Here is a 22,833-nt window from a genome sequence, read left to right on the forward strand (position 1 = left end):
AGTACACAAAGTTTTTGGCCTAACCAAATTTGCCCCCATTTAACAAAACTATATCCTTTGAATATACGTTGATTTATTATTTATCTACATTTTAATATATTGCCTATTTTTGAACATCTTGGACGTTAGTATAAACTACCTCAGGACAAACATTTATGCTGTCTGTGTAATCAGACATTAGAAACTGCTTGCCATCTCTTGACACAATGCACTAGTTTATTATCTTGTTATGCAAAGAATTACAGCGGTCTTGCATCTACTGTGTATTTCACCACCACAGGCCAGTTTTGGAGCTCCATATGTGGGGTGGAAGCAATTGTGATCTCAGCAGCAGCATTTCCTGTATGCACTGAAGCACAACGTTTAATTGCACTGCCAACAGTATAATGATTCTGTAACTTGCTAGATTTGCACATTTTTCAATAATATTGTTATGATTATGTATTTGAACTAGATCATTCTGTAGATATATATCTAACCTATGTGTATTTAAAAAAATATTTTTCTTTTAAATTGTAGTGCGAAAGGTTTAACCATATGCACTAATCGAATAAAAAAATAACTCTACCTTAACTTTAGAAGTGCACAGGAAATTAGCCTGACTCAATGAGCAAGAAGAGAACTATATGGGGCTGTAGGGACAATCACTTACCAATCCTTAGGCCAGGACCATCTGGGAAGAGGGCTTGCAGAGGCACAGAAGTGAAGTCATAAAGAGACTAAACAGGCTAAAGAGATACACCAGCAAGAGAGACTTGCAAGGGGTAGACATTCCTTTCTAAGGAAGACTAGGAAATTAGACACCATCACCTCCCTACAATAGAGGTCTGGGGAGAAGTGCACAGAGAACGAGGCAAAGAATGAGAGTCCACAGATGATGGGGACGCACCCCATTGACAAAGCACATACAAGGTTAGGAAACCTTGAGTTATCCAACTTTAGATATGCTGGCTATGATGTTAGAGATGGAAAACAAATGAAGTAACTGGGCGGGTCATGGGGAGGGGCTTCCTATGTTGAGTGTGGTCTCCCTAAATACTGTTACAGATAGGAGAGGCACAGTATTCATACTTTTGTGGGGATGAAGATCCTATAATACCCAAATACCTGATGGCATGTTGCCACTACGCAAACCCCCACCCATGTGAAACCCCAAAGATAATATAAGAAAGACCACCTAACCTGGCTAAGTTTTACACTTTGGGAATATATGGATCACATGTGGTACGACCTGAATGCAATGGTTCGGTCTTGGGTAAAAATCCTGAACTTAATGTTGTTGCCCATAATGTTAAAATGACATCTGATGTTTCCTCCAACCATCAGTTGTAACAAAGTGATTTTGGAAAAACTACAAACGTTATGGACTTCAATGCCCAGAATGATTATGGTACTGATATGAGAAAGAGGGAATACTTGAGGATCACTGGTGATGTCAACCAGACCATGTAGTCTAGTTCAATTCTAAACAGCCGAACAGGACATTTAAATTCAAATTCCAGCCACAGCTGAAGGGCAGAAGCAGAGCGGCAGAAGCCGGAGTGGAGGCCATGGCAGAAGACGCAGTCAGAAATGAAGTTGTGGGATTCTGCAGACTGTGTGCAGTGGGAAGCTTAAGCGTGGAAGAACGCTTAGGTGCAAGATGCCTAGCAGAGAGGGAGAAGCTCCCCAAAATGACAGAGGGCTGCTCCAGCTGACCAGCGTACCTGAAGCCCCTGTGGAGCCTGGCAAGCTCCCGGGAAGTGCTGCGCGAGCAGCAGCAACCACCCGGTGAGGGTCCGACAGTGGCCCAGAGGTCCCGCCTCCATGCGGTCGCACAGCAGCCCTGTGAAAACACCCAGAGACGCCGAAGGGAGCCACTGAGTTTACTTAGAGTGAGAAAATCCTGGGGCGCTCCGGTAAGGGACAATTCCAATTCAAAGACAATTGTGAAATCAGACAAAGTAGAAAAGAAGGGCAAACGGGGCACACTTCTCTTCACATGGGATACCAATTTGAAGAAACTGGAACCTGCATTGCCACCAGCCAAGAGCATATAAAGCAGGGAAAGAAGGGCAAACAGTGTGCAATTTTCCTCACATGGGTTATCAGTTTGGGGAAACCTGGAACACACATTGCCATTGCTACAAGCAGAGAAATTATTGAGAGTTGTGTAAAGCTGAACCATTCCGGGCAGGCGAGAAAACCAGGAAAGAAACAGTCGCTTACAAATGGAAAACGTTGTGGTCATAAAGAAGGTTGCGTGTGAAGTTGAAACCCATTCCTGGCAAGCGAGTGAAGCAGGAAAGGAACAGTTCCTTCAAGGAGAAAGCTTTGTTGCTATAAAGAGTACTGAGGAAATAAGATACTTCCCTTATAATTACTTTATCCTTTTGACAAACTATTGTATAAAAAGAGACATTTGCTGTGCTGTTCTGACAAATATATGAAGGTTGTGACATTTGTCTAAGTGATTATTAGAAGGGAGTAGTGGTGTGGAGTAGTGAGAGTAGAGGCAGAAGGGGGAAGACAGAGGAAACTAGCAGTGAGTAATAGCAAAGGCGAGGTAGATACTAAAGGAGAACATCAGAGAGATAGAGGAGGAAATGTCGGAGACAGAGGAGAGACATGGGCAGAAAACAAGGGAGGAGAGTAGGAGGTAAGGAAGAGTGAACGCTTCATATGGGGCAAGGACTAGTTTGGTGTGCAAGGATAGGACAGAGAGGGGCCTGAGTGTTTGAATGCCACCAAAAATCTAACCCAATTCTTCCCGGGGATCTTACAGCAGGGACCATCCTCTTTCTAGAGGGTGATTTAGACAGATAAAGCATTTGCCTTCAGGCCATCACCTTTATTAAGATAGGCATTAGTAGGCAGGGGTTACGGATGGCTAGTGACCCACCTTAGGTCAAGGGACACCTGCGTAAGGGAGGGACTGCCCATTCTTATTTTGGACAGAGGGACAGCCTGTATAGAGGGTCTGGACTGCTGAACAAATAAAGCCCATTGCACAGTCTTCAACAGTTGGTGGGTTCTTGAGGCCATCCATTACGATAGTCAGAAATTCGAATACTGATTAACACTGGTGGGTGCAGAATGACGTCAGTGACAGCAGACACAAAACTATGTACAAGACAAATCTGGAAACAGACATGGGACATTAAAACAGACACTGTGGTAAGGATGATGCACAGAAGAGCACACATGCAAGACCATGCTTTGGCAAACATATGGCAAAAAACAGTGAAAACAAGACAGCCGCTGTAACTGGCTAAGCTACTACGACTGACGAATAGATTAAGAAAGCATATTTGGGCATTTTACCCAGACCAAAAGGTTATCCATGCAATTAGATTTATGGTATTAAGCATAACCAAGCACAAGTCACACTTTCTATTAAAAAAGAAAGTAGGGACCAAATTAAACAAGTAATTACCAATGATCCGGATAGAGAGAAGCAGATGGCTACTACTCATGCAGAATTTTAAATCTACTTAACTTGGGGGAAAATGCAGCCATTCAAGTGCTTTGTGATAGATATTGATGGACAAGGTTGAGAACAACGGTTCAAAATCTGTATTTCAAATTGTAACTTGTATAACGACAGCTGTGGATAATAGTAAGCAGACTAAGAAACTTCCTTTAAGAAAGGTCCAGGCCTTTTGAAATTCAATTAGGTCACATAGGACCATTGCCAGCAGTGAAGTATACATATTTCCAAGTAATGCACAAGGTTCACCTGGATAACTCCTCAGAAAAAGGTAGATGGCAAAATCGGTTATACAGGCACTCAAGTGTAGTCGCTATGACAAAAACCCAGACATTCTATGCAAACAAATGCCTAGCTTTTTCGGGCAAAGCACTGAAAAAGGCTTTGCAAAGCTAGGAAGGTGAGCTGCAATTAACCAATCCCTTTCTGCCCCAGACCAATGCGATCGTACAGAGAGCAAACTGTTATAAAGTTGAGCATGACCACATTAATTTCAGTGGCGGGTAACTGGGTGGACTATGTTACTATGCTCCATGCAGCGGTAAAACACAACATGAACTATTAAGAAAAACATTTTCATGCCTGATCTGTACATTCGACAAGATAAGCTGCTTGCAATGAACCAGCTGACCATTGCCATCGAGACACCATGCCCAAAGTCAGCGGACCGAGTCCTGGAGAAGACCCATGACAAAAAGATTTGGCTCTTCATACAGGCTGGCGGTTCATGAATCTGAGGTTCCGGAATAGCTGTCTTGCCCACATTACCACCTAAGAGGCACAAGACCAGTTTCAGTGGATCATCGCAAACCTGAACCGGGTGGCTATTAGAAGGTTTCCGAGCACCCGTCCACTTCCAAATAAGAAATAAGAAGAAGAGATGGAGACTAGACAAATATTGAATAATGTCCAGGAAGACCTAGACTATGCTACACTTAACCACGATGCACAACTTCAGGTATGGACCAATACTTTTTTCCTTTTCGAACCAGAAAGCCTTCATGGTTGTTAAAGTCATGAAGAAGTTCCTTTGGGTGAGCTTTTTTAAACTGTTTAATGCATTATTGGCAGTCTACTATTGTCTTGTAGAGTGCAATTATCTTTTAGTCTCACTTACTTCTGGAAATGTTCAGAGTATGGTTGCCTATCCACCTGTAAGTGGAAAAATTAATCTTAAACCTTTGAGTTGCTCCCACACGTTACATACAAGAGATTCAAGAAACGGGGACTCCTGCTCAAAACATGTATCCTTCATATATGGGTCATGTATGGGTGCCTTTGATAAAACATGTAATGGTCTAGCCACACGTCTCTAGGACTCAAAACTAGACAGTATTCCGAACAGAATGAACTAGGCTCCAAATATTTTCACAAAAGGCTTTGTTTGGTCCTTCTGATGTTGTAGACCTCCACGACGGGTGGTCCCATGTGCGTTCATGTACTGTTCAGTTAGGGTACTCCTGAATTCCATGCTCCATTCCCCTACATCTCACTAAGGCCTACTAGGAAGACAATTGCCAGTTTGAGAAGCTGTACACTTTCCCTCAAAAATAAATATAAATTCAGACAGCACCAGCATATTTAGTGTTGCTACTAGCAGATATACCCTGACTCTCTCAAACTTGAGCAGAACCACCTCCAGTTCCGGTAGTAACTCAAGACCTTGCTTTTCGCTTCCGCTTTCTCTCTTCCTCTCCCCCGCCAAAGTCCCTGATAGCTCTGCACTGTCAACTGGCCACCCCTGAACTCTGGCCCAGGCTCCTTCCTATCCAGTTGCCCTCGAAATGCCTCCAGGCTCCCTCAGCACTTAAGGGTCTGTATCTGTAACCCTACAGTCTCTTCTCTTTGCACTTAAGAGCCACCCTCTTGCAGCACTTATTGAGTCACCTGCACTCCTCCTCACCCTCCATCCACTCCTCCACCCCCGCCCCCACACCCCACACCCGGTGCTTCTACCCTCACCTCTTCCCCGCACCTGCGCGATCTGAATTATGTATGGCCTAGTACGATCGTTGTTTGTCCTTGTTCCCCCTCCTTGTTTTGTCGCGCCTAGAAATACTTAAGTATAGGCGCACTATAATGACATATCATATCATACCCAGCATTGCCCGGGCTTTCATTCCCTCATAGGTAAGGGGTGACTGTGCAAAATTTGGTGCAGATTGGTGAACCGGTGAAGAAATTGTAAAAGGAACATACGCGAGGCCACAAACCCACACCCAAATTTGCACTTTTGTTGAAATCCGGGGAAAGGGTGGGGGTTTCCAGATGTCATGTAGCCAGTAATGTCCGCAGGGTCCTAACAGGCGACTGTGCAAAATTTGGTGCAGATTGGTGAAAAGAGGCTCTGCCTCACTGGTCTACAAGCAGAATGCAGCCATGACAAATCGAAAGTGTTCACACAGACATGGCATGCAGATTACACAGTTTCAGACAAGTTCTAGCAGACCTACCTTTAACCCCGATTAGGAAGCATAGGAGAATGGGTTCTGGAGTGTATCTTATTGAGATGAAAAGAATACAATGACATGGAGCGTGTAAACGTATACATCAGGCAAGCCTGAGTTTTGAGCAGTACAAGGCCATTAATGCAAAAAGATAAGGAGGGACAAGCTTAGGCCACGATTATGCATAGAATTCCCACAATACTTCACCGACTTGAGCCATAACTATAGGTAAACTGTGTCAAAGCAAGTCAGGCAATACAGTCCCTAGATGCTTTCATAAAAGAAAAACTGGACAGCCCTTAAACTGGCAGCTACCGATTTCAAATGCACCCAGAGCAGGCGGGTTGGTGAAGAGCTACCTGCACATCTGACCCTAAAACACCTTGGGAGGAGGGTTAGGCATCCATATGGGTTACACCTGGTCAAAGCAATACTGCAAATACAGCAGTTTGACGGAGGCAGTCTCGCAAGGGATTCAAACTTCAGATTCCAATGCGCATTCTTCATAACAAGGAATCTACTCTTTAAGAGGTCATTACTGACGTCACAGGAATGTTTCAGAATGACTTGTCCATTACTAGGCGGGACCAGGAAGCAGCAAAACAGCAATATGCCTGTTGCAACAGCTTTCCCATACACGATCAGGCGGGGTGTTCCAGACTGGAATGTAGTTTTCATGGCAAAAATAGATGCATTTAACTCGCCTAGATTTGCAATACACCGAGCAATGCCAGGTTCCAACTTCATTCTGCTTGGCGAAATAAAAAGCCTTGTGCATCATCCTGCAGGCACTTATAGGTCTACTTGGATCTTGCAGGGTGTCCTGAATATACCTCTACACACACAGACCACACACCTGTAATGCCTTGCCACGGCCTGCAGTCCTGTGAAAATATGTGCTTGACATGTGGGCCAGGGAGGATGTTCTGAATTAATATCGTGGTCTTTGAAAGACTTGAAAGTTCTCAACATTTAAGGTGCGCACAGGAAGGCCATTTGCCCAATTTCGCGCCTACAAACACTTGTATACAGGCGCGTTATAAAGGACATATCATATCGTGTGAAATCTAGTAAACAGCTTACAAGACCGATTGAAAAATGAGGTCTGCCGCTTATCACACGGATCCTACCTAGGGAACCTGATCACTTCATGCCGACCATCTTAGCCATACTAAATCAGTATTCCCCACCCCCCACACATGTAGCAGCGTTCGTTTGGGACAGTCTGGCAGTGGCTCACCAATAACCCAGGACAGCTTACCTCAGAGAAGAGCCCAAGAGGAATTCACTTTGGGGCACTCCCATAACTTATGGAAAAAGGGTCCCACTCCCAGCTGACATTTCAAGCACAGGGGACCTATCACCCCCTACCCATCTACAGAAGTCGGTCCCTACTATAGTACACACTAGGCAGTAACTTGTATGGTTATGCGCGCCTCGGTTAGCTCAACGCTTCAACCCAGTGCTCCTCCTCCAGGGTTCTCCTCACATTTCTCTCTAAGCTTCTGCAAGGGTTTGGACGAAAAACTATTCAGCACCTGGTACAGCTGTGTAATGGCCTTCCCCTCAATTTCTTCCTCCAAGAGGTTAGCCTCCATTGGGGACTGTTCGGGTACGTCCCACGTATCTCGTTCTCGGGTCATGGCATGTTGCAGCCTAGTGTAGGTGTAGCAATCCCACTCCTGTAGGCCAAATCGCCCTGCAAATGCTGAAATGAGCCCAATTGGTTGTGTACTAAAATAGCCTTCGCCTTCTTGATTCCCCTTGTGCTGCCATCCTCCCTACAAACCCAGTTTATAACCTCTGGGAAATCTGCATTCTACCACAAGGGCACCTCCACAGTCACAACTCCCCCAAGTCCCCCATCCGATCGCTCTAAGAGCCATTTTATGAGAGGCGATGGTACAGGCTCCAGGTTGCAGAGGATTCTCTGTCAGCCTGCTCCCATACAGTACCTCCACGAGGACTGGGCTCCATCCCACGCAATTCTACAGCAATGTGTGGCAGACCTCTTCCATGAAGCAACCACTAGCTTATTGCCACCAGCTGGGAAGCCCAGTAATAGTGCTGCACATTCAGGACCCCCAGCCCTCTCTTTCACACTGATCTTGTTCGTGTTGGGAGCAATATGCTCCAGACTTTATTTCCCCATATAATAGCCCTCTGCAATTTTTCTACAGCCCAAAACACCCCTTGTGGGACCTTCACCAGAGTATTCTGGAGCACGTGTAGGAGGCGTTGCAGCAATAACATTTTAAATAAGTTCGCCCTCCCCACCATGTTTAAGGGGAGAAGGTCGCCCAGCGTTCGGCATCCCCTTTAGCCTACCCATGACTGGGTCAAGATTCTTCCAGAGAAACGTGGATTCCTCCACACACTCAGATGCCCAGATAGTTAATTGAGCCCCTCAATTTCATGAGCGGACAACCCTCCGGGAACCGTTGCCTACCCTCCTTTAAATCGGCAGGAGCTCATACTTGTCCAATTCATCCTAAGACCGCGGTCCTCTCCATGACCCTCGGCCCAGTGTGTTTGGGGTTCCCTAGATAAATAAGGGCATCATCAGAATACAAAGATATACATCCTCTTCCCCCAGCCGACCCCCACCCCCAGCTGACCTCATACCAAATCCTTTCACCTGGGGATCCAATCTCACCGTTACTGCCAGTGATTCCATTGCTAAAATAACAGGAGCGGCGAGAGGGGGTACCCCTGCCGGGTTCCCCTCTGTAGAGGAAAGGCCCCAGAGGTACACCCGTTTATCCCCGCCCTCACCATTGGGTTGATATACAACAACAGCACCCATCTCACAAAACATGGCCCAAAGCCAAACCTTGCCATTACCGCCCAGAGGTATTCCCACCCCACAGAGTCAAACGATTTCTCAGAGTCAATTGCCATTTCTGCATGTGGGCCGTTCAGAGAGGAGGCTGCACTAAGGGCATTATGTAGTCTCAGGATATTCATTCTGAATGAGTTGGGCAACCAGAACTCATATCAAGTCATGAAGTCATGTATTGTTCCATTTCCTACACTGACCAAAAAACAACAAATAAAGGACCACAAAATAAAAAGAAGATTGGGGCACGTTATGATGTGCCTCACACCTGTATACACTATGAACCAGCACACAGAAGTCCTGAATTCCAAAACGATCTTTAAGACATTTCAACACTGACGTTTTTAATAGCTTTTTAAATTGCAGGGTTCGAAATTGAGGGGAACTGGAAGCTATTTAGCTCCTGCTTGTAGCCTAGAAGAGCCTGGTTAGCTTGACAGCAACAGCTACCAGGAGCTACTTTGGGCCTGCCATGCCCACGGATGCTGAGCACACCTATGTGAATTTAACTTTGAGCATGTGGGACAATATAAAAATAAACATAATGACACACGTATGCACCATTCAAAGCATAATGGACACAAAAATAGGTGAGCAGTTTATGTGGAAGTCACATTTGCAGAATGCGCTGTACTAGCTCCTCATTCCCGATGGTAGCTCCTGGTCACTGATTAATGCAGGATACCCAGGAGCTGATCTGAGCCCTGCATTGCATCTTTGAATAGGTTGCTCACAAGTGTTTAAATAGCATTTGACATGGTTACTTGCTTACAAGTGAACGGAACACATTACATTGAAGTGCCAGACACAATAAGGAGTTTTAACCAAACCACACATTAGTGATGAAAATTAATTTGCTATTATTGGAGGCAGTAATATGCTGGTTCAATCAAACAATTCATGTAAATCAAAAAGGCCAGCCAAAACGTGTTTCAACCCAACTGGTCTTTTTCAAGGCTCTGTATTGTTGTAGGTCTCGTATTGTATTAAAATATGGATTGTAAAGCAGTCTGGAATGGCGTCCCTATGCATTTATTTTCGATCTAATTAGAAGACATTCATCTGGTTATTTAGGGCGCAACCCATACAAGGGGAACACACCATACGAGCTGGCTAAATGCAGGTGTAGCATGCTGCGAGCCGAACACGGCTTGTAAGCATTCTTCACATTCTGTGTGGATCGGGGCATTTTCCGCCGGCTTGCCCATGCACAAGCATCCCGGCTGTGCTCGTGAGAGATCAGGATCTGTGCAGTTAGAGAATTGCTTTTTTGTCTTCCCCTCGGTGCACTATGTGACATGGTTACATGCTGCTGCTTGCAAATGGCAGACTGAAGCACATAATGCAGATCGTAATCCACGAGCAAGATGGGCGGACAAGGCAGAGGTATGCGGAGCTCATTCCTTCAAGAATGAAAGAGAAGGGACGTTCTTTCTATAGAGCAGCGGGAAAAGGGGATCAGGCATATTCCCCCACCTTCTTCTGTGCAGTTTGGCCGGTCCTGCTCAGTCTCATACCATGCACACATAATGGAGCCAGCAGATGGCAAACGTCCGATTAGCACTTCACACATTAAAAACGCAAGGTAGGATTTGTCTATCTAGTAGATTGCAAGAATCAGATAAGTGCAGTTTGATTTTTTTTTTATGTGCTTCAAGCGTCGAAAAAGAAAGCCCAAAATAACTTTGCATTTGAAAACATAACTTTCAAATATAAATATATATTTTTTTAAAAGACCATTTTGAAAATGCTCAGCAAATATATTTGCTATTTGCACACAGCATGGGTTAGAGGTGCAGAGAGTGATTCCATGTGGACTGGCCCCGGCACCGTCAGGGCCCCCGGGAGCAAGATCCAAAGAGAAAATGTTGGAGGCAGCAACCCCCGCTTTGCGGTTATGTGGAAATCCCAGTGAAGAACGGATGTATTTTACAACTGCAGAGAGAAAGGTATGTTTTCGGCAGCTTAACGTGGGTTTAGGAGTAACGCGAGTACTTGTTTATGGAGACACTGCCTGATTCATGGAATTATTTCAATGAAAAACGCAGATTTGCGCTCCTTTCTGCCCGAAAATCCCTGTTTGAAGAAAGGGGATTTTCGGGCAGAAATGCGCCCAAATCTGCGTTTTTCACGCAAATAATTCCATGAATCAGGCAGAGAGTTCGGTCTGCCTCATTACCTGGGGCAGAGATTTGGGGATATATCAATCGAAAGATGAGCAAGAGGGAGAAATAGAACAGGGAGGTTCAGTCCTACAGAAAAAGGGGTGTATTGGCGCCTTTTATGACCTAAAAATAGGTAAATACTCCCCACAAATATAAATCGGGAGTAAAAAAAACTCATAACAAAAATGAAAAATAAACACAGTGTCTGCCGGCTTTCATCCAAACAGCTCCATGGCCACGGTTATGCTCGTACATGTATATGGGACTAATTACAAGTTTGGCGGTGCTGGAAAAAAGTGGCTGTAATTCAGTTACTGCCATTTTTCGCACGCAACCAAATTATAATTTGGATAGATTAGCACTGGTGGAATTACCACGCAGTACATCCACTCATTTTCTGAGACAAAGGCAGTTTCACATCCAGCTTGTTGCTGGAGGTAAATCCTCGACTTTACCCTCAAAATCGGCAACTTTACTGCGCAGCAATTCTGCCAGCGGTAAATCTGGCAAAAATCTGCATTGAGTCTTATGGACTCCCCGTAGTAACCCCACGGGACCAAATGGCTGTACCATTAATTCTGTATCACAGCGGATTTAACACCGGAATACCGCCAAACTCATAATGAAGCCCATAGTGCCAGAAGAGGAAACTACCATTATTATGGCCTGATCCGAAGTGGGGAAATTGTATCTTTTATTTATTATTACAAAAACATTACTGCTTCACAGTCAAAACATTTTTGCTTATTAAATTCTCCCATTGGAAACAGCACTTTTTTACTCCCCAAGAAGTCATTTTATTGCCAACTTAAAAATATTAAATAGAGAGTAAAATACTGGCACTGCAAAATCTTATCTGAAGCACTGGGGAGGTTGCGTGGAAAGAAGGTTGATTGCTAAAAACAGTATGAAGCGGAGACGCAACATAAGCCAGGAGACCGAGAAGTAGTACGCAGCAGTAGTCAAGGTGGGAAAGTTGGTGAAAGAAGGGTTTTAATAACAGGGAAGGTAAGAAAAGGAAACCATAGTGTGTATGTGGTACAGCTGCAAACAGCAAAAGTGAGAGGATACATGTGATTAAAGGAAAGCAAGTATCAAATCAAGCGAATAGTGCGGGTATTAAGAAGAGATTAAAGGTACAAGGAAAATCGGAGGGGTTGACAGTCGGCAGGAGGGTGGTGGAAAAATAATCAGTTTTGGAAAGGTTCAGTTGAGGAAAGGGGTGAGCATCTGGAGTGTAATGGCAGCCAGTGGAAGTTGGTAGAGCAAGAAAGAGGTGAATAATTGGCATAGTAGTGACAATTTAGGCCACAGGAAATAATAAGTGCAATAGAAAAGAGACTAATTAAGAGCCAGCAATTAAGCACTGTGGTATGCCAAAACATAGCGGGATAGGGCAAGAAGAGTTTCCGGCCTATGAAAAGAGTGACTGGAGCGATAGAAAGAGCTATAGATGGGCTCCAGAAGTCATTCTGAAGATTAACCATAAGGAATACGAAACCATGCTGGCAGATGGAATAAAAAGATGGGCCACCTTCCAGATCTCAGAATTTGTACAAGTATCACCGACTTGGGATGATGATGGTACCAAACTTTCCATGTTTAGCAGGGGGCAGAGGACTGGGGTGGTGGTGGATCCGTTGCTTAACAAATTGTGTTCCTTGTTGATAATGTCAATTGGTAACACTAAACCGATTTGTTTAAGGGTCTGCATTATTCATGCAGACAAACAATTGTTACAACAACATTATTTGTGTAATCAATACTGCACTTTGTCAAAGGAACAAATCCAATATATACACAGCTCACATGGACAATGTTTTTATAATCTCTTTAGGAGTGAAGGTAATTAAGTGTTTTCATTGCAAAATAATAGTTTTCTCCATAGCTAAGGCATCCAAAATGTAAGTTGTATCACTTTTCCACTAACCTGAACAAAATATCACTATTTCCAGCCTTCATGAATTTAAACTTGAGGACAAGATCTACTAATATCTTGACAGGTTATCTTCATACATCAATATCAGATGTCCCGTGGTTGCTACAAGATCATTTTAAAGCTCAATGTGTTTTGCGGTTTCCCCATCTTCAGGAGTGAGATATAATCCTCCTCTTTATTATTCCATGAAAATAAAACATAAAATAAATTAACTTAAGGGTATGTAATAGTAAAAAAAAGAAAAAAAGGAATATAGAGTACTTAATGCACACCAACCTTCGTAGTTAGCGGATAGGAGTCCTTTTTGTAGAAAGCCAAGGGTGCTCTTCTCCAAGAGTATGTTGGGTATCCTAGAATCGATATATAAGTAGTTACAAAAACGGTAGCTAAGCTATTCTAAACATATAAAAAGCAAGATACAGAAATGTGGCACCCCAATTTAGCTCAAAGTAGATTTCATTCACAGGACAAGGAATGGTATTCAAGTCCACCCACAACTCAGCACTGCTTGAATAATCAAATAATGGCGGCAAAAGCCACATGTTTCTTATGTATGGTAATGGCCACTAGATCATTGAAAATACTTCTTAAGGGGTTGAAATTGGGCGCCATCTTGTTTCTCATGACTAGACCATTAATCATACTTTATGAAAAAATATTGCTCTTCTACAAATGGACTGTTAGTACTGCAAGACAAATAACTTTTATAAACCTTCACCATTAGCTACAGCCATAACCAATTAACGCAACTGCACACTAAATTGGAAACAGTAACCTCATCTATATGAGAAGTAGTTATGGTCTCAGTGCCACCTTTTCCTGGCCGATAAGTAGCCCCTTAACTATATTTAAAAGATCTGATTCCCGCAATTCCCTCCCCGACCCACTGACTCAGTCCCCTGCCCCATCACGATTTTAAACTACAAATCGAACCTTAGCTTGTTAATTAGGTAGTACTTTTGACTGGCTGCATCCTCTACCTCACACAAAGCACATGACGACTGCGTTAATGAGGAAGCTGGTGATCTAAAGTGTTCTGCAGGCAACCTGTGGCAGCTAAAAAAAATAAAGAAAAAAAAAAAAGATGTGCACTTTTCTTACTACGAAAATCTCGATTTCAAAGTCCCTTCCTTGAAAGCTGCATCTTTTTTTATCCCTCAGCCTTCCTGTCCCTGGCTTCGACCTACTAACTGGCTTATTTTATTGATCTAAAAACATACTCCACTCTAACAGATTGCAAACTGGTAATTATCGAAGTCTTCAACCAGTTACCAATTCAGTCATCCTCAACAAATGAGTTCTAAATACCTTAAATCAGGACACTATGTCCAAGTTAAGTGGGTATCTCATTAGTACCCACCATTTTGCTACAACAAATGACTGAGCTGTGTCTCAACTAGCCTTTCCTTCCTCTACATTCTGCCTCCTACTTTGGAACCTACAACCACCATCTTCAATGCAATGCCAGCTCTGGACGACACACCCTAAGCTTTTCAAGCGTGACTCATAGAAGGAGGAAAGCGGGCCTCGAGAAGCTGCGCACATGGACAACACAAACTACATTACTTCACAGCGCCCACTCAACATACCTGTGCAGTTGGATTTTACAGGCTGTCTTGATGCACTAAATCTCTGAAAAAATCGGCTAAGTAGTACAGGAAGAATGGGTGACTAGGTCACAGCCATTTCAACTCTTTTCATTCCTTTCTAGCCGAGGAGCATACGATGGAGGCCACAGGCTATGACTCCGTGGGGACTTTAACTCCATCTCCTTGCCTGTTGCCCACAGACTGTAAGTCCTCTGAATGTTCGCTATGCCCTGCCGGACTGTAGTACAAGGATATACGGCCCCGGGCCATCTACATGGAAATTCAGCTTTGCTTCGCTTGTCCACCTTTCCATCTTTCTGATGGGTAATTGGCTGCTTTCTCATTCATTTCGACCAATCCAGGGAGCCGGCAGGCGAAGCCGGCTCCCCACTAAGGCCTTCATTCCTGTCTGGCCATTGCCGGTGTGCCACTTTTCTCTGCAGCTGTATGCCTAGTCTTCTGTTCTTTGTTCTTCCAGATGACGACTGAGCTTTTCCTTCCCCAGTGGATGGCCACTTCTTCGGACCCCGTCATACTGTGCTGGTAAGCTCTTGGCACTGGCCTCCTACCTTGCACCCAGTGACGCTGGGCCTGAGTGATTGCATGCCCCGACTTTCACCCGATTACCCCTTTGCTCACCCTGTCATGTACCGGTTGCACCATGTGGTTTTGTGCTGGCCTACTGCTCCCTTCCCTCATCATCATCATCATCATCATCTCTCACTCTCATTGTAATCTGCCACCCACCCTTTCTCATTTTGCATGAGTCTTGTCCTTGACCCCCTACCTGGTGGTCTTTCAGTGTTCCTGGTTGATTTCACGGCCTACCTTGCTGCACCTGCTACGTTACGACCATACCTTGCCTCTACCACTGAACCGTCTCTCGCAGCCCTGCGCGGTCTATTCTTCTAACTCTCCTGCATCCTCTTGCTGGCACGCTCTCACATTCTGAACAAGGTAAGCGGTTGTGAGGAATTGGACCATCCGCACGGGGAGTGGGCGATCGGCTGGGCTTTTTCATTTTTAAAAAATGAAAATTAATGATGGGAGAACAACCTCCAAAAACGTGAGAGGCCATTCCGCACACATTTTCCCTTCTCACCGCACGAAATGTATAGTCACATGTACTCCGAGAGGACACAGCCAACAGGCGCCAAACTCCCCCGTCATGTTCAGCTGGAATGGGACAGCCACGGGTACATCAAAGCATCTCAAAAACGGGGAAGGCACACCTTCCTCCGGCCATGGGCAGCCAAATTAAAATATCAAAGGCTCCATGGATCTGCCTCTCTATGGTCTAGTTCGGCTGGAGGCAGTGCGTAATAATGAGAAATAAATAAGGCAAGCCTGTGACTAATGAGAAATAATTAAGGCAAGCCTGTGAAGTAGCTTGGTCACATGAACAGACAACAGGAAGGCGGGAACACCTCTTTCGTATGCAATGTGTCAACTTGAAGCTAGTTCCCACCCTCTGTATGAAGGACAGTGAATGGCCTGTCTAGGTCCATTATTTACCGTAGGCAACCCCTGCAAAGCGGACACCTTACAGAGGGGAGAAGTATGTGATTCAAGGGAGACAGGAAGTCTGCTCTCATCACAAAGTTCAAGGGAGACCTGCGCTTTGATCAAGAGTCACATAGGGCAGGGATGTCATTTCACCAAAATGCCAGGGGTAGTGGAAGTGACATCACATGACCCTTGACCCCCTGATGACATCACAGGAAGTGATGTCATTTGACCCCGCCCCAAAGTGATACCGCGGGTAGCGATGGAACACGACATTTCACCCGTTGACAAAACAGGAAGTGGCATCACAATGCATTATACCCTACGAAACATATAGTTACGATATCACTATGTGATGTACATTTCATACAAGAATGGATTGCCATATGCATCATTAAGATCAGTGTATATAGGCCCATATTACAAAATTACTGTGTATGCAAGCAGACGTACATGAACAAATGATAATGATGTGTTATTATATAGTACTTACACTTAAGGGCTTTATATAGAATAAATATACACCCAACATCACCCAATTTATGTTGGTGCTCATTTATCGAACTCAGAAGGATGAAAGGCTGAGTGAGGCGTTTAAGAACAGACTAAATCAATGACTCAGCCCCTGAAGTGTGCCTGAAATAAAAATTTAATGAGCCTAGCAATTATTGTATAGCATTCCAGAAAGACATTATTTGGTATTCCTATTCTTTCTTATTTAGGGTCAGTGCTGAAAGTGTTGGACTTGTGGCACTCCTGTTCTTATTTTTTTCTTATTTTTAAGGGGCCTGAACAAGAAAGCCAGTCACTCCAGAAGTAAAGAGCCAGAGCCCATGAGCTTGCATTACCAAAAAAAAATTATATATATATATATATATATATATATATATATATATATATATATATATATATATATAGTTTGGGGGTCGCCAGGGAGACCACAGAGATCGCAAGGGAGACCTCAGAGGTCGCAGTTGCGACCTCTGGCGACCCCTAAATGACGTCCCTGATATAGGGCTCAGTTAACCAAAGAGACACCATGATCTTCAACAGACAGAGGAAGATGGGTGGGACATAGGAGTTTATGTGGTCACCCGTCACCTTAACTTTTGCAAAGCACTCTGGTCCTCACCTCATGCATAACAGAAGATTGTTGGTGGGGACCCAGGATTAGTTCATCAAGTTAGGCTGCACCAATAACTGGGCCCTATTTGTCTTTAAAAGAGGGATGAACCCCGACTTCGAAAGGAGTAAGGACGACTCATTTGGACCCTGGTTGAAGGTACAGTCTGCCTTACATCTTCTGCCAGGGAAGGAAAACCAGGATTTCCAGAGGGAAGCAAGATCCCTTCCCTAAACATCTCCAAGGGAACAGAGGGAGATACCAGACTCAGAGGACCCATCGAGCAGCTCCAGAACAGTACCCAGCCAGCACATAGCGTGGCAGTGTCAGAGAGTCTCTGAACAAAGGACAAGGCTATTACCTGCAAATGCTCCTCACCTTTGGTCCGTCCACCTTGAAAGGACACCATGAGCCCTGCAAAGAATCTAGGAGTGCCACGCAAGCATCAACCAGCGTCCATCTTTTAAAGGGCATTTTCGGACAGTCGAGCCTTAAAACCCCGACCGACTTGTCACGCTGCAGTTACTAAAGCTGTCCCGAGACGCCTCGACCAGCGTTCTAGAACCGCCAACCAGCACAGAGAACGATTCTTGATCTAGAGCCACCACGCAGGCCAGCCTGCAGCCGTTCGTCCAGCATTGCTTGCCAAATTGCCTGCTGCCTGATAACCGCAGCGGTCTACCATCTTGAACTCTGTCGCAGGAGCTGCAAAGCGTCCTTGAACTGACTAGATGCTGTCTAGCATAAATAACATCTCAAGCTCCAGGTCCATTGTGGTTCTGTCCACCTCCGAAGGCCCCTAGTGACATTTACAACCCCTTGCTCCTTTGGTGCTGAAACCAAATAACCTTGAACAGTTAAGACCGATTGCTTTACCAACTACCCTCCCATCAGTATCCAGAGTGCTTCCCTTTCCTGCGTGAAACGGTCTGTCCCCTGTGCTCCTTTACAGGGTGGGTTGGATTTTGTAGTGTGCTAAAACTGTCTGTTGTAGTAATAACAAAAAGTAGATATTTGTATACAACCTTGACTGGACAGTCCCTTTTATCAATGGGTATGAATTGTATTTTCGCTGTGTTGCAACTAACCAACCATCCACAACTCTGCAGCGATAATCCTGCCGTTCCGTCCACGTTAACAAAATTGGACAAGGACGTTTATAATTGACTTGTGTTCCAATCTGTTCGGATCCCTTCTCGTGTACTAGAGGTGTGCGACTGATTGTTGGTTTAGAAATTGATATTCATGCCTGGACCACTGGTGCCGCGGAAGTTGATTCGTCACAGCTGTCTCAATATGTGGGCCAGGATAATATTTAAGACTGCAGTTAGTGTGCACAAAATAATTTGCAAGGCCATACTAATTTAAAGAATAGACAAAATATGGCTAGAAACTGAGCATCCGACCCTGGTAATCTACTGGCTAAATTTCATAGGCATACGGCATATTGCCAGAAGGGCAGCCCCCACAAATGTAGTCCAATCTACCTGCAGACATAAGAAGCGAACATCCTTAGTTTCATGAAACAAGTCAACCAGCAGCGAGGGCTAAAGTTAAAAGGGTGAAGTGCTAAATGAGCAGTCAAAATGTATGGCGCAACAAAATCCCTGGATAATGGTGCAAGCAAAGCACCTCTTTACAAGGTGTCTGGGGAGGTACTCGTGAAGCTAAATGTTTTTGGAAAGAGTACTTACTTACTTGGAAAGTCTGTGACTTGCTTGTACAGCACCCCTCAGCAGTACACATTTCCCTCCCATTAGCAGCACATGGTTGTCCCATCAAATACACGCCTTACTTGAGCATGTGGCCCAAATGCAACACAATCCTAATCTAGTTCATCTGTTGCCTGACGGCACCTCAGTTAGGGAACGCCCGAGTCCAAGAGTCCAAGACCACCGTTGACTCACATTGCCACCCCTGCCCAGAGCAGGAGGTGGACAAGTGCATGGCTTCAACAGCCAATCAATACATGTTTGCAAAGGATGCATCCACAGAGGCTGGATAAACTGCCATGGGATGCAGGTCCTGCTCAGGTTTCTTTCATGTTGCTTTTATTTGCTGTAAATCACGAATGCACCCTCAGTGAAACAGTCCCTTAGTGGTACCACAAGTGGCAAAGGGGTGAGAGGGGGGGGGGGAGTGGACGACCACGTCACATTCAAAGGAGAGGAAGAGCTCTAGAGCAGTTCTAGGCTACACATTAAAATGCAAGACATGGTCTCCGTCCAGTACTAGAGAGCCTGGCCCACCAGTTTGTCATGCTAACTAGCATCTAAACTCATTTACATTCACCGTATTAAAATGCATTGTGGGACTAGCCTGAAAGCCAGGATGGGCGGGGACTCTTGAGGAACAGGCATGGAGATGCATGGTCTAGGACGGTATGCTAGCAAGCATGCACCCCCACATGCACTAAGAAATGTGCTAAGCTGCTACAAAGCAATTACTCTGTTTTGTAGGCAAAACTATTTTTGAATCATGCATTTTGTAATATCAGCAGAACATATAACTCATTGGACTCATCCCCAATTTAATGATATACAACTACGTGCCAAATTCATATAATACGCATACAATTCATTATATGAAGGACAATGATCTGTACTGAACTTGGCTTCTGTAAAAAAAACATTTGCTGTATCTGTTACATGGATATAATTAACCAGCTGCCATTTGTGGCTTTCATATCAGAATGTCACTTCTCCATTTGTCTGACTGCATTACTCCAGCCTATCCAGAAAAAAACGAAGTGGAGCTTGATACATTTGGGCAATGAGTTACAAGTAGATAGTTGACCAAGTTAGATGAAAGATTTACAGCATTCTACTTTATGAAAAGGGGTTGGTTTGACAGTATTGCAACCGACATATTTGTATGATGGAAGGATGCCTATCAACTGTAATATTTTCCAGTGGTTGCTGACAAATATGCGCTATGCCGCCACCACGTTTAAAAGCACTCTTGGTTGTAATGTTTTTAAGTGCTGTGTGATTTGGGGAAAATGGTCAAGACTGTATGGTCAAGGATGTCAACACCTATATACCTCAAGAAATCTATAGACTCCAAGTCTTTGTTGGCTACCGGTAAAGAAGCCCGAGGTGGCATTCATGTCCGTACATGGGAGTAAACAGTAAGGGTAACAAGAAATGAGGGACAAGAGGGATTTGAGGGGCAAGAGGAGTAGGCTGGGGTCGCAGCTTCCACTTTTTCTTTGAAATGTACAGCCTACATAAACGAACTGCTGTTATACAGATCAAATCTGCATGTGCCTGCCTGCAAAGGATTGGCTACTTAAACAGAAAATCCAGACAACCAAGTCACAAGCACTGCTGCCTTCCTTCATTTTTACTAACTAAAGGGCCTCGGAGATGAAAGGACAGAAATATGATATTTTGAAGAAGCGTCGATTGGGAGCCATTTGGCTTCAGCTTGTGGCTCAAAAGTGCCCAGATGTGTCGCCACTGAGCACCAAAAAGTTTGGGATTCCATAAATATGCACGTTATTCACATGGCTTCAATCTCTGAGAAACGTACGTAATATGATTAACAAGTCATCATGTGTGCTTACTGAAATTTGCGCACAATGTCATGTGTTGATCAGAGGTACAAAGCCTTATCAGATTCCCATTCGTTTACTGTTTTAGAGGGCAAGGGTTCAAGAACGGGTTTAAAAACGTGTTTTTTCACGTTTACGAGGGCTTGATGCTGAGCGCCATGAAAAAAGCCACTCCGTGTTGGGGGGGCTCTTTTCTTTTTTGCTCCATATTCAGTATCTGTATACATCTTCTGTTGCTTGCACCTTGTTAGCCAAGGGTTGATAGAATGTTGATTGAGAAGTTAGTCGATACCTAAATTAGACTGAAGGAGTCCATTTATTTTCCCTATTTGCAAGCTTCTGTGGAATGTGTCCACTTCCTGAGGCAGAGATGGAATGAAACATTTGAAATATCATAGCTTAGAAAGCCCCTCCTGCAGTTACCCCATTATCTGTGCCCATTTGTACCAGAATTGTAGTTTTGCTCAGAGGCAAGTATTGGATGTTCAACTCCCCCACATTGCGATCTTCAAGGTCTAATTGGTACACTGTGTTAAGTGGGGGTAGGGAGTTAGTGAAACTGGAGAGCAGTGGAAAATAGAGGACTCAGAAGAAGGCAGGAGGGGATGGTTAGGTGTCAGTCAGCGTATGTGAAGTCCAGTTGAAACTTGGTATGTCAGGATAGTCCCTTTAGCACAATCAACATATCAGGCTTGTGCCTCTAGAATTCTGAAAGAGGGGTATACAGCCAGTTTACATATTAGGCCTGTGACCCATGGAGCCAAGTGTGGTAACTGTCAAAAACCCTAGCGGGATTGTGTGATATCACAATAAAGAGGAAAGGGTGGGGTTTGACTAGGGACAGGGGCACCGACAAGTCTCTGGGGCTGGGGAAATTTAAGGGCTGATGGGGATGGGTTGGTGGGAGTCCGGAACTAATTAGTTGCCTTAGAGAGGCGGGTGCAGTGCCAGTTGAATGTCTGAAAGAATTTAGAAACGATGATGGAAAGTGTCAAGTATGATTGTGTCAGTACTAGGTCCCAAACGCCCTTATTGCAACATCTTGATGTGCCTTCTCTTACCCTGCAAAAGCATGGAACTTCTACTTTATACAAGAAGAAATCCCTTTCGTTCATAAAGCTGTTCTTAAGGACAACTCACGTTATGGTTTTCCTCTTGTTTGCTTTCGCTTCTCAAAAGCACACGTTGCAGGGTTGCCATGCCGACTGTGGCGTCCTCTCCATGCCCGTCATGCAACACCGCCTCAGAGAGGCGGAGTCAAGCGAGGTTGCGGCCACCCGTTATAATGCTTCCGGGTTGCCACACTCACCGCTTCTGATTTTGTTCCTGAAATCTTGGCTAGCGCTCTTGTATACCTCTTGGTACTGTTTTGCTATTCTTCATTGTTGTCTTGCCCTTGTCCTATTACCCTCTTGAAGAAATCCCTGGTAACTGAATCCAGAACACACATCAGCCTTGGCTTAGTCTCCTGAAGTTAACTCTGTCCTTGCCAGCACGGTAAACGAACCCGGAACGCATATTTGACCATTCTTCTGTCTGCTGCTTTAACACGGCACCGCTTACACGTTAACAACTACCGAACTCATCTTTGACCCTTCCTTGTTTCCTGGAACTGACACCGCCCGATTGGTTTGCTGATCATTGTTGGAACTTTGCACATTTCTCTCCTGCCTGTGGAATTCAGTATCACCACTACAACACTGCACGTCTATTCAAGCTACTGGAGGAAATACAGTGCTGCCCCGGATGGAACCCTGCATGACCCAAAAAACAGTGCAATAACTAGAGACTGATACCAGTAGCGCTAAGAAGGACAGGAGTCCTCGTTCCGTCGGGACAGGCACTTGGACTAGAGAATTTTACACTCTGTCTAGGCGTCCTTCTGCCATCGTGTGTCAGGGATAGGGTTGGGTTATGTAGAGTTTCACATTGGCAGCACGCCTATCATCCTCTCAGTTTGGTAAGTGAATCCTTGGTTTTATGCAAAACTCTTGTTACTAGTCTAGCAGTTTGACTATCATTGCTCCTTGATTCTACTTCAGCTTACTCTTCTATTGGTTAGATATTATCATATCAAATTAGTATTGTTTGTGGTTTTAGTTTTTCCCTCATCTGCAGCCTCCGGTGTCTCGTGCCCTCCAATGTCTCGTGTGGTGTTTCCATCTTTCGACTGATTGATTCCTTTGTGTTTAAGTTTTTA

General features: G+C 44.5%; 1 protein-coding gene across 5 annotated transcripts in view; it reads right to left on the minus strand.

Annotated features, from left to right (window-relative positions):
• Positions 1-22,833, minus strand: part of PTPN3 (protein tyrosine phosphatase non-receptor type 3) — a 2,254,194-nt gene that overhangs the window by 2,113,987 nt on the left and 117,374 nt on the right. For 2 of the 5 annotated variants that reach the window (XM_069620557.1, XM_069620558.1), the window contains exon 2: positions 13,136-13,209. The exons of 2 other annotated variants lie outside the window; for them this stretch is intronic. The gene's annotated coding sequence lies outside the window, so the exon portion shown is untranslated. Of the gene's footprint in view, positions 1-12,850; positions 13,033-13,135; positions 13,210-22,833 lie in introns of all 5 variants that reach the window. One more of the 5 variants, XM_069620559.1, reaches the window with a different exon arrangement.

This window comes from Ambystoma mexicanum, chromosome 5q (genome assembly GCF_040938575.1).
Source record: "Ambystoma mexicanum isolate Mex_15411 chromosome 5q, UKY_AmexF1_1, whole genome shotgun sequence".
Lineage (NCBI taxonomy): Eukaryota > Metazoa > Chordata > Amphibia > Caudata > Ambystomatidae > Ambystoma > Ambystoma mexicanum.